The following is a 10,235-nucleotide window of genomic DNA, read 5'->3' on the forward strand; positions in this document are numbered from 1 at the left end:
CAACTCACGTATGTAAGTGGGTGTGGGGAAATCCTGTAAGGCTTGTAGTTTCTTGTCTTCCGTCCGTATTCCATTTTTGGATACAACAAATCCATCATAGTTTACTCGTTCTTGAGCATATTTAAAAATTTGTCTTGCTCAGAGTAATTCCCAATGAACCCAATCAGTTGGTTCTATTAACTTTTCAATTACTCTATTTTTTTTCAAGTGAATCGAGCTCCTCCTTCGTCAGTTCTCTCAAAGCGTAAGCTATTGGTCTAGCTCCATTCAAGCAAATCGGTTTGGCATTATCTTTTAGAATTCTTTTGACAGGGTCAAATTTCATTTGTCTGAGCTTCAACATTTTAGCATCATCGAAAACATCTTCAAACTCTTTCAAAAAACCATCAACGTTAATCTCCAATGTCTTTCTTTGTTTGGACGAAATTTAGGGATCAGATATTGGATAAATTTTTGACAATAGTCTAAAATCCTTCGCTGTATACCAGGGAGTAAGTATTCCCTGAGTATCTGGACAGACCAACATATCATCCTCCATGTACTTTTCGTTGAACCTGAATTGTGCTTTGACCTTCCCAATACATTTAATTCGAACTTCATTGGCTCTGGTGATTGAGATTGATGATGCCCCATGAGATCTTCTTCTTCAAGGCTTCGAACGATTCTTCTCTGCAAATGAATGCTTCACATCCTGTATCTGGGATAACCTTAAAATCACATCTATTTGTAGAGTTTTTCGTAGGTATTTAAACATTCAACATGATAGTGGGTGTTTTTTTGTCTTGAATTCCCCACTGAATTTGACCTTTGTGACAAGTTTTCACTTTCTTTGCCACCTTTTCATCCTTCTTGTGCTTGCACAACTGAGCGAAGTGTCCGAGCTTTTCATAAATGAATTTTTTTTTATTAAAAGCCCTACATTCTTCTCCTATATCATGAGCATTTGAACCACAATTCCAATTTCCACAATTCAGCTGTCTTGAATTAGATTGATGCCTTAACTTCTTTAGATCTCCTGACTTCTTTTTCATTATTGAAACGGATCTTCTAGATTTCAGAACTTTTTCATTGAAAAAAACCAAAATCTCTTCCTCTACAAACTTTAGTAATTTCCTACAAGGAGGTCATCTTCATTTCAAAAATATGACGCCTTGTGATTTCATTTCGTAAACCTGCTACAACTCTCGAGATTAATCGATCATTGACACAACTTTTGCAAAGCTCTGCGCTCTCAGACAATTCCTTCAGGGACCCGATAAAGTCATCAAATGACTCATTCTCGTGTTGATATCTATTTTCGAATTGTGAACTCTATCGACAACGATAGAACGTTTGTCTCTGAGCTTTTTTCTAATAGCATCGATAATATCTTTCACAGATTTGTTCCCGTCTTTTGGCATTTGTAAATGATATCGAACGTTTCGAGCCATACTGTTCGATAACAAACTCCGCAGAACAGTAACATGCTGCTTAATAGGTTGAAGACTCGCTTTCATTGACACCATGTATTCCTAGAATCTCCAGTGCCACTCCTCAAAGTCCTCCAACTCGATATCCAGGTTCAGCTCCTCTGGCCTTGGAAACTTAATTAGATATTTTTCTGTTGCGTTCATCTGAGCACATTCTTTCTCATTCACTTTCTTCAACATTGTCTTCCTCTCCTCGATAACACAACACAACTCATCTACTCGCTACTCTTGTTCAACCAAATAATTTATTTCTGACTCGTACTTCTTACTATCCTCTTCCAGAGAACAAATAATTTCATAACTGAGTTTAGCTTTGCTCCTTAAAGCTTTCTGAGTGGATTCTAGGGCGAATTCTATTTAGTTACCATTTTTACTTGATTCAGAAAACTAAATTGCCCCGGTTGCATGGGACTGAGGTTGTAAATAAACCATCAAACTTCTTTTTCATGAAAGACAATTCAAATTTGGTAGATACAGGAGCTCAAGTGTCTCTTATTCCATTTAAAAAATGTTAAAGTCTTGTTTGAGAAAAGCTCTCCTCTATTATTGGATATGGAAGAGCCCTCGTTGATGTTATTGTTACAACAACTTTAACTCTCAATCTAGGAGATCTCCAATGGAAATTTATTGTGGTACAAAGTGGTCGTCCAATTTTGGGTGTAGATTTTTGTATCTAATTTCAGATTTAGAATTGATATTTTCAATAAAAAGTTATTCCGAGATGAACCGCGATTCATTTCAGAATTTTGCAAGACTCAAGAAATCAAATCGAATTATAATGATGTCTTTGATAATAAAGGTTTCATCGAAACTTATCCAGCTCACAGAGTTGAACACCATATCGATACGAAAGGTCCTCCTTGTTTTGCGAAATCACGCAAGTTAGATGGTGAGAAGTTAAATTTTGTACAAGACCCAAAGGAAGCTGGCGAATGTGCGGAGACTATCGTCAATTAAATAGAATGACTTACCTTGGTCGGTATCTTCTCCCAAATCTAAAAAATTTGGTGGCTAATCTAAAAATTAGGACTGTTTTTAGTAAAAGTGATTTACACAGAGCGTATCACCAAATATCTATAAACAGAACTTCTATAAACAAAACTGCAATCATTACAAAATTTGGGTTATATGAATATTTGAGAATGCCTTTTGGTCTTACAAATGCTGCTCACACATTTCCGAGACTCGTCAATTCAATTCTACGAGGAATTCCAAATGTATTCGTGTACCTTGATGATATCCTTGTCACTTCGAAGTCGATGGATGAACATTGGAGAACGATACACGTGGTTTTAACTAGACTTAAAACAGCTGGTATAATCCTCTCCCCCGAAAAATGTGAGCTTTTCATGAAATCGGCATACTTCCTTGGACATTCTATTTCATTGAAAGGTTTTAGGGCTCTAGAATGTAAGGCAAAGGCAATCCAAGAAGTACCAACTCCAAAATCAAAAGATGAACTGCATAGATTTTTGGGCAAGGCACAATATCACTCTCAGTTCATCGAAAGATTGTCTCAATGGACAGTTCATTTGTACCGCCTGTTAAAGAAGAATGTAAAGTTTAATTGGAATACAAAACATGAACACGCCTTTCCAGATATTAAAAATAGTTTGTTTAAAAGTACTCAACATGCATTCAGAGATAGGTCATTGCATTTAGCCCTGACGACTGATGCATCTGATACAAGGATGGGAGTTGTTCTCGAGCAGAAGGTAAATGGACACTGGCAACCTCTAGCTTTTTGGTGTCAGGCTCTTTCAACGACACAACATAAATATTCTACCTTTGATAGAGAATTATTAAGTGTTAAAAAAAAGCCTCAAAAATTTTCTATGTGTTTTGGATGGACAAATTTTTAAAGTTTGTACGGACCCCAAACCTTTAGTCACTGCGATTGACATTCGTAATCCCTCTTGGACACCAAGACAGTTCCTGTACTTTTGCATTCATAGCAAAGCTCAATTGTGATATCTAACACGTTTCTGGAAAATTCAATCATACTGCAGACATACTTTCTTGAAGTATAAATAACATCACAATAGGCCCAACCTTCATTGAAGATATAATTGAGGATCAAAAGAATCAGGATCCTAATTTACTTAAGTTTAAAATTAAACCTTCTTTTAAATACATTGCAGAAACCTTACTTGCTGGTTTTGACATTGTTGACTCATTCCGTGTGGCTGTGTCATCTCCAGAATTGTGTCAAAGAATCGTGCATTCTGTCCACATTCAAAGAAACGTTAAGGAGGGCTTCAATTTTTTTTATGCTTGGCCTAACTTGCGAGTAGACGTCAGAAACTTCACTAGAGAGTGTTTAGTGTGTCAGAAAACAGAACCTTTCAGGACATCAAAACCAACCTCGTCTTTTGATCCTCCATCTGAAATACTTTCCTTTATTTACGTGGACATAATCGGTCCATTCCCACTAATTCAGGGACAGCACTATGCCCTAACTATTATGGATCGTTTTCATTTTTCTTTAAAACAATGTAGTAAATAATACACGTTCCTCTGAGACTCTTTAATAAAGGAGCCATTAACAAACAATTTAAAAAAAAAAAAATTGTTTTTGTTAAAAATAAACCCATAAAAGAGTCCCTATCGTTACTATAAATTGGACTTTGGATCAAGAACTTTGACCTGCATTTGGAGCTCCAAGAATCCTTCCAGTGTCTCAGACTATAAGATGCACAAGATCTACAACTGGAGAATGATATATTTGTTTATTTATTAATGTTTTTATGATGCATTTTATTGCTCACTACTAACTAGGCGATCTATTTACTCACTTTTGCGTCTAGGGGGAGTAATGTAGGAGTTTGACTTGTTCAGATGATATTAATTATTCATCATAGTACCTTGTATTCTTTTTCTAGTTTTTTCCTTTTTATTTTTTCATTTTTACTCAGTTAGAATAAAGATATTTAAATCTTAACACATATACATATATAAATGTACTACAAGTACTTAAATCCTCTTTAATCGCAAATACATGGCTGACAAAATTGTTATGAGTTTTTATCTCCAAGTTGTGCTGTAAATATATTTAATTATTTAAGATAACATAATCATTTTTGAGTTGAAAAAAATAAGATGTCAATTGAAAATATTGGATTATCTATGCAGTGACTTAAAAAAATAGAAGAAACATTTTGAAGACCTTTTGGACAAATTAATTATAAGATACCTTTTAGAAATATATATAAAAACCACTTTGTAAAAAAAAAGTCATGACATAAAAGATTGACCCAGTTTTTAAACGAGGCTTGAACTTTTTTAAGAAAATATCATTAAAAAAATATTATATAAAAAAAGTACATAATATATTGAAAAAAGAAGATAGACCATTCAATTAAAATAAACCGAATTATTTATTTCATTTTATTATTTAGGGGAAAATGAAAGGCCCATAGCGGCATTCCATGTCAAGTGTATACACATTTTGGAAATTTTTGACATGGTCATCACCGATTTTGATAATTTTAGGTGAGTGGGTTTATTCCCACAAAAGAACACTATGTATGTATATCTGAAATTTTAGACTTATGCGAGCCCGAGGGACTGTTTTGGAGTCCTTAAAGGTTTGAAAAAGAATAATGTATAATTTGATCATATTTATCACACAGAAAAATAAATATTTCCTTATCTTATCAATATAGGATGATATTACAAGTCTAGCTCAATATCTTCATGAGACATATGATTATACCAACTAAAGTTTGGATCATATTATTTTTCTTTTACTGCTAACACCAATTTAAAGCAATCATATTACAGTTGGGCTTAAAATTATGGCCTTTGCATTACCAGTTTTTTCATAGATATTTTCTATCATCAAGAGATAAATTAAAATTTGATATCAAAATAAATATTATATAACTAAAAATGTTGTATATCTTACTAAGTCATAAAAAATGGTTATACAAGAAAGTACTGTTGCGTAACCTGTGAGTAATCCAGAGCAGGTGAATGATTTCTTATGAACCACCAATCAAATCATCGATTCGGCTGCATCGTTTTCTTTACAAAGTCTGTGTAATGGATCAGTTTTAATTGCTAGGTACTCAGCAATAGTTTTATTGCTCAACCTTCTCATTAAAATGTTCGTCTTAGTTTCATAATCTACCTGGTACAAAAATCATACTTCATTTTCCCCTAGACTACATTTGCTAGTGGCGAAAAAATGTCAAATTTCATCGAAATCCTTTGTGGCCTACCTGGTTTAATGATGTTTTACAGTGTTCGTATTGAACTGCATAGTCATCTACGAAGTTAAAGGTAATTTTTTTTTCCAAATATGGCCTTCAAATACATATTTAGTTGACACTTGAATAAATATACTGCGATAATATCATGGCAGTTGTAGTTGTAGATAATAGTAAATAAGTAATAAAGAATTCATATGAAATAAATTGAATTTTTTATTATAATTAATTTGAACCGTTTTTTACCGGGAAAAGAGGAAAAGGGAAGACAAACAAATAAATTTGAATGAACATAGTAAGTGTTGCTACAAGGAGGACTTTAATTTTACATGTTTTTAGTCATTTATTCAAGAAGTTGTTACACTTTTTAAAATATATTGTGAGTATTTGTAATAATTTATTGTTTGTTAATCACTTTTTGGATTGAAATGTTTAAATTAAGTAGGGAGAGACTTGCAACGATCATCATCAGAATCCCTTTGACTTATCCCTCGTAATAAATATAAGATATTCTATTTCTAATATTTTGCAGGTAAATCAAGGTATCTTTTTTATGTTTTTTAGTCATCATATCTCAAGACAGATTAAGATTAAGGTCACTAATCACTAAGGGTCATACAATTTTGGTAAGAATAGAAAAGCGTGCGAGGAGAAAAAAGAAATACTTATGGCATCATTGATTAAATAATATACATCTTCTTCTATCAATCATGAACGTTATCATTCCCGCCTTTATTATTCAATATTAATATAATAATATTAGATGGGGATAGTCGATAGAGAACTAAATACAATGCCTAAAATAACGTCGCCTTCTGTCTAGATTTCTGAAAATGGAGGCCCAGGAATTTAGAAAATACTTACCGAATGAGAAACAGATGGATTGTCGGATTTGTCGATATAAATGTACCTTTAGTCCCTGTCTAGAATTCCACGCCAATATGTCATAACTTTAGGTTGCAAGACACACGCGAGACGTGGAGTTTAATCAAAAAGATAATCACCCCTCTTCTTCATGTGGAAGTTGCTATATACAATAGTACACAGGATAGACATATCTCTACCGATGAGATCTAACTAATTATTAATAATAAAGTAAATGTCAAAATCATAAAATTAGACAATAAAAATACTAATAAAAAAATGTTATAAATAAATTCATCGTAAAGATTTAGAGCAAAAGCTAATTATGTAGTAATGTCCGGCGATATTACTCCTTATTAAGAGCATCAAGAAAGATTTTCCCCCGTTATTTATGCTTATATAACAACATACTATTATCATGAAGGATATACACAATTCTTAATTATAATGCAACACCCAATGTAACTACCCCCGTTGTTGTGACCATTTAAACAGTTGTTTTTGCCTTTTATGAGTTTTCTTAACACAATTTCTTGGATCCCATCAACCATAGCTAAGCCTTAAGTGATAAAAAAGGAATATTTATTGACTATGTAATATTGGAAACCCTAATTATCATACCCAAGTCTTTAAGCGAAGAAACTAGTATCGGACAAACTAGTTGCAAACCATCCAAAGCTACTACCCCCGTTGTTGTGACCATTTAAGCAGTTGTTTTTCCCCTTTATTGAGTTATGTATCATAATTCTTGATATGTTTAGCTAAAATAGAATCATATTTTATGGTTAGATTTAAAAAAAAAAATTGAATACTTACTGTGAGATAGTACAAAATTCAGAGCTCAGTTTCGAAATTAGTAAATACTTTTTACTGATAACTTGATCATCATTTGGTGTGGATGACTCAAAACATTTTTATATGTATTTCTATAAATGACATCAGTACCAACATCCTCCATTAATTAAATGATGGTTCCTCGGGAAGGGATAGGCTTACCCGTGTGTTTCTCCATAAATTTTTTGAACATAGATGATTAGCAATGGATAAGGGTCTATTACATATAATAAGCATCTTTGTGAGATCAGAGTTAAAGTCTGCCTTGATGTATTGATCACTAACTTGATGTTTTAGATGAATATTCATACTCTTGATATGATGATAATGAGTGGCGTGTAATTCTCGACAGGGGACTAAAGCCACATTTATATCGATAAATCCAGCAGACCATCTGTTTCTCATCCGGTAAGTATTTTCCAAATTCCTGGGCCTCCATTTTCAGAAATCTAGACAGAAGGCGAAGTTATTTTAGGCATTTTATTCAGTTCTCTATAGACTATCACCATCTAATATTATTATATTAATATTGAATAATAAAGGCGGGAATGATAACGTTCATGATTGATAGAAGAAGATGTATATTATTTAGTCAATCATGCCATAACTATTTCTTCTCTTCTCCTCGTACGCTTTTCTATTCTTACCAAAATTATCACCCTTACTTATACAGTAAATAGTCTGGCTCGTCAAATAGATCCGATATCCACATCACTAAAAGGGATTTTAAAACTATACACGTGCAACATTCTGCATGGTGCTAATCCATTCGTGAATGTCTTTGTTGGAAACGTATATTCTTGTTGATCAGTATATAATTCAAATTTAGTTGATTCAAATCCCTTACGGAGTCTGGTTCAATTAATTGAAAGTACTCGTGGAGGCCAAAAGTTAGTGAACGATTTGAACTAAATATATCAAATTGACAATAAGTGTGGGAAAAAAAACTTACTGGAATGGAAAATTGATCGTTACGGTAACATGGCATGATCATTATCATCCTTCTGAACCAGGAAAACCAATGATGACATTAAAAAAGTGTCTCAATTGTAGTCATTAGCTCTTATTACCCAAATACCATCTCGTTACATGATAGCAGAAGCAACGTCTGGCTTGGAGCAGAGTATATTATCACTTCTTTCAAATATAAATAATATCTCAAGAAACATAAGGAAATGGCGATCCTAATGTGTAAATTGTGTATCTCCAATACCCATGTGAACATCAAATTCCTTATGAATACTCAATTTTGTAAAATGGCTCAAACTTTTATTATAGGATAGTGGAAGTAGCAATCCTCGTCATGTTTTAATATTTTGTACAGAAGCCAGGTAGGAAGACCTCCATAGAAAAACAAATAGGACTTGTTACGGAATCTTTAGGTCATGTCCTCATGATTTTAGCAAATATTTTCCCTACATGTAGTTATTCAGAGTACAAGTATATCAAGGATATTTCAACTCCTCCCTGGAAAGAAATCTATGTATAAGATCTATTTTATAAATTTTGTCGGCAAAAGAGCTGGGCTTTATATGTAGCATGGCAAACATGTTGGAGGAAAGCATGGATGACGGTCAAGAAGCTTGGCGGTGAGTAGGTTTGAAGAAAAAGAGTGCAAGGCGAATGTTTTTGAGGGCAAATATTATTTTTTGGTTGTGAAACTTTAAAAAGTGCTCCAAAAACAATTATCAAGTATGATTCAATTTCTTCAAAGAAAGACCTAATTTTTTATTTATAATTTCCTTCTATTCTTGTTAGATTAAACTCCTAATTCCATATCTCCTAACTGGATTTGAAATCAAGAAAGTTATGCGTAGAATAAGAAATCGTTGAAAATTGTAGTCACATTTTTAGTTGCAAAAAAAAAAAATTGATTTCCAATGTAATATTGGATTTGTAAATGAAATAAAGTTTGTAGAAATATGTCTGGAAATTTGTTTGCATATAAATAGAACAAAAAAAAATAATGTTTAACTGAAATATCTATCATTTTTTCTCCTTTTTTCATCAAAAGTCAGTTTTTAAGAAGAAATTCTACACAACGATGCATTTTGTCCTTCACAATATAAATTAATGTTAATTTTTATAATATCAGGCACTATTATTACTAAATTTCTACAATATTTGGAAAAATGAACCAGTGATTGATGGATATTTTTTCCACGACATTATTCTCCTTAACATTTTAGGTAATAAATGCTATGTACCATTTTTCTGCAAAATTAGTACAAAACAGTTCTTTGCAATTTTCTTTGGGGATTTCGCAAAAAATTAAAGATGTACGTACTTCTCATGTAGATTTTTATTTATGCATATTGAAATGTTATTTGAAGTTTATAACACATTTAATGTATTAAAGCCTATGGAATAACCTAACGATCACCTGCAGCAAAGCGATCTCAAAGTAAATTGCATTGACTATTGTCAACGGATTTACCGCGCCCTCCTTAGTTCGAGAAATACCGGGTAACCCTTTGCTAGTCTTGAAAGCAGTAAATAAATATTTAAAATGTACCCTTAAATTCTGATATTTTTCATAATATGTTTCATTAATTTCAAAGTCCCTATAATTTTGAGCATTTGCAACAATTATAATTATTTTATCAACTTTGTTTATTATGCAGCTTTCTAAGTAACTCAATACTTCTAAAAAAATAAAGTCATTGATGACGATTTACTGGTAGAGTCTCATATTCTTCAACACTTTGACAAGTCATCCAATAAACGACTCGAGTCCACACCTCTGACAAATCGGGCCTCATGAGGCCCTCTATTGGGAAAATTAAAAAAGGAGTACTACAGAAAATAAGAACACAGGTAAATAGCAATGTATAGAAACTCAATTTTATATTTGAAC

At 32.7% G+C, this 10,235-nt stretch overlaps 1 long non-coding RNA gene across 1 annotated transcript; it reads right to left on the reverse strand.

The window, feature by feature from the left end:
* Positions 1 to 6,979: 6,979 nt before the first annotated feature.
* LOC139906344 (uncharacterized) lies at positions 6,980 to 7,597 on the reverse strand. The gene is made up of 2 exons (XR_011781821.1): positions 7,166 to 7,597; positions 6,980 to 7,103 (listed from the first exon to the last, which is right to left on the reverse strand). It is a non-coding gene; the product is annotated as an uncharacterized lncRNA (long non-coding RNA).
* Positions 7,598 to 10,235: the final 2,638 nt, after the last annotated feature.

Source organism: Lepeophtheirus salmonis, chromosome 9 (genome assembly GCF_016086655.4).
Source record: "Lepeophtheirus salmonis chromosome 9, UVic_Lsal_1.4, whole genome shotgun sequence".
NCBI lineage: Eukaryota > Metazoa > Arthropoda > Copepoda > Siphonostomatoida > Caligidae > Lepeophtheirus > Lepeophtheirus salmonis.